Genomic DNA, 3201 nt, shown 5'->3' on the forward strand with positions numbered 1-3201 from the left:
TGCAGTGTCCTGCCTCCTTCCTTGTGCCCGCTTTTATGCTTGCTGGCTCTCTCTGCAACCCCGTTTCACTCCCTAACCTGGTGGGAAACTCCCTGCTCTTGTGGGAGCGTTCCCTGTCTGCCTGGGGAGTTAATGTGGCTCCTGAGGAGCTCTAACACGTGTGCAGGTCAGGGCAAGGGAAGGCACAGGGATACAGGAGCAGAAGGAAGGAGCAGAAGGAGAGATGGGGCGGCAGCAAGGCCTCTCTTTTGGTGGCACTGAAGTCAGCCTGGTTTGTGACATCACGTCTGCAGCTGGGACTGACCGTATCTTTAGCTTTTTCTTCAGTACGCCCGTAACATTGTTGGCCTTTGATCTGACTTTCATGTACTGCACGTCAGTCAAAAGTGACATCCCAGAACTGTGATGTGGCTGTATGTGATTCTGCTCAAACATGTAATTTCTCAAGTTAATTTTTTTTAAATTTTCTGGAGATCTTTAGTCCAAAAATCAGTCTGTGACTCGTGCCGCGTTGCTTTCTTTGGAAATAGTTCATGAAGTTTGGAAGTCCTTAGTAGCCAGGGTGGAGAAGAATGGTAATTTTGGCCGCTTGTGCCCAGCCCACGTTGGTACAGGTTCCATCTGGGAGGCTGGATTCTGGTTTACTCCTGACCATGGAGTAAGCCTGTGGCGATTTACGCTAAGCTGATTTCTGACAGAAATAGGGATGTGGTTGTAGTCAGTGTTTCAAAAGAGAGCAGAAATGCAGTTCCTGTTGGACATGTCTCTGAAAGGAGAGGCTTCATGCCTTTAACTGATCTCTGTCTCACTATTTTCCCGCTGCTTTGATTTCCCGGTCATCCTTGGTTTAACTTAGCAGGATGATGCAAGTACCACACCCTCATAACCAGGTCAGTATATATAGTGTTCAAAATTCATTATAGATTCTATCTCCCTGCTTCCATACTGCCAAGCACATGCCTAGAATAAAATGTTTACAATGCCCGTGGGCTCACTCGGGGGAACCTGGGCACGCCTGATGCGCCAGCAGTTTCACCTGCTTTTATACGCAGTTAATGATGTCAGCATGATGTACTGCTGTAGTGCAGTACTCGATGTGCTGCAATGGGAACTGGCTGTGGAGCACCTCCAGAAGTGTGGGGAGTGTCTGACAGGCCTAGAAATGGCTGTGAAATATGGCAGAGGTGTGGTAAGGATAGGCAATGGGAAGGAAAGGACTGGAATAGGGATTATGAGGCTTTAAGTGTAGAAAAAATGCAGTGTTTCAAAGTGCTGTGTTATGTTTCCAACATAAGTGTATGGACAACTACTATGTGATTCATGAGCTATGAAAGTCTGTATTGCTTGTAAGGTGAAAATATCAAGAGCACATTTTGTGGAAGAGTTTGAGAATGAAGGTCGTTAATAACGTCGTATTCCTTCATGCTCAAAATAAACATGCCAAAAGTGAACAAGGCATAAACGATGTGTGAAATCTACTAGAAGACAAGGGACCATAAGGAATAAAGTATGAGATCAAGGGAAGGGACAAATGGAAAGTTCTCCCTATCACTGAGAAGCTTTTGAAAAGATGATTTTTCTCAGATCGCATCGTACTAACCTGCGTGAGTAGACTTGACCTCAGCGTCTTGGGCTTTTTTCCCCTGTTATTTCTCTTGTCAATACCTCTGTGTCACTTTTTGTTCGTGATCTCGTAGGCATCAGAAAAGCCAAGGATTCTCCCTTTGCTCTGCTGTGAGATGCAAACCTGTCCCAAGTGCCATTTTGTTAAGAGGAAGAGCCACAGGAGGTGGATGGGAGATTATTCATGGCAAACTGATGCAAGTTCTGTCAATCCCAAAAATGTTTATGGCTGTCAGGAGTCTCTTTCTGCATTTTTGTCTTTATTTGCAGTGAAGAATGCGAGACCTCAGGGCTCAGGTAACGAGCAGCCTGCTGCAGTTTCCCGAGGTGACTGTTCAGGCTCTTGGGGAAGATGAGACCACCCGAGGGTCTGTGCTGCGCGGGCAGTTCTGCAGAGGTGAGCATTTCCCTTGAAATTGGGCCTTGCTGTAAAGTTGCTGTTGCCTGGAGGTGGCCTGAAGCACAGGGTCACAGTATCAGCTGTGTCAGGTCGGTGCTGCTCAGATGCATCAGGTTTTGAGAGAACAGAAAGGATGGACTATGACAAAACTATGAAAAAATGCTAATATTAAAACATTCGTTTAGTTAAGCTTGGAAATGGCAACAGCCTGCACCAATCTTGAGCTATTAAAATAACGCGCGCAAGTCAGTGAGCCCTCCTCAATTTCTAGTTGAATGAAAGGCAGTTTTCAAAAAAGTGCTGGCGTGGTTTTGGGCCGTATTTATTTGTACCATCATAACATCCCATGCAGAAATAGTTCTCCCACAGTGGTAAAGAGGCAACCCCGCCCCGCTTTTTCTTTTCTAGCCTGAATAAAAACAGGAGGAAGAGGAAAGCCCTGTTGGGCGCTGCAGCCAGGTTTGCCAAGTATTTAATGGGATGCGGAGGAGTGTCCCGTGAGAGCTGCTGAGAGCGGCTGAGCAGATGAGGTAGCTGACTTTGTAGGTGATCTGAAGGCAGCGCTGGGTGCCCGTCTGGGTGTCCGGGCTTCTGTGAAGACCGTGTAGAATCTCTCTACGTGACTGTAAGTGCAGTAACTGAGTTAATGCTTCCTTTGGGTTGGAAGTAGTTCAGTGAAACTAAATGTGCTAAATTCTCTCTGAGATCAGCGTGTGTAAAAGTTGAAACGGACTCCCGCAGTGCCCAATTTAAGGTAATTTCTTGCTGAAGTCCAAATCCCTGCCCAGAGCAGGCTTGTGTCAAGCACAGTTAGTAAACTAGAGAAGTGCTGGCTTAGATTTGCTCTATTTGAAGTATGCTTTAGGAGTTGTATTGCGGTATGTGTTTAGATGATTTCTAGCAAAACCAAGCTGAATATGGTATAAAGTCTATAGATCAAGATATTGTAATCTTTATGCCAAACAACCAGAATTCTTCAGTGTAGGAATGACAAGTCCAAATGCAAAATAATAAGGTGGTTCATTTGGAGATGTATTGGAGGTCACGGACGCTGTGACGGGAGAGGGGCTCTCTGCACACCGTTTCAGCGGAGCCCGTGAGCAGCCTCCCACCATCCGTGTGGTGAAGGAGGTTTCCTGGCAGACGGGAGCGGGGCTGCTGGTTGCCTTGAGAGAAGC

This window comes from Phalacrocorax carbo, unplaced genomic scaffold, assembly GCF_963921805.1.
Source record: "Phalacrocorax carbo unplaced genomic scaffold, bPhaCar2.1 SCAFFOLD_54, whole genome shotgun sequence".
Classification (NCBI taxonomy): Eukaryota; Metazoa; Chordata; class Aves; order Suliformes; family Phalacrocoracidae; genus Phalacrocorax; species Phalacrocorax carbo.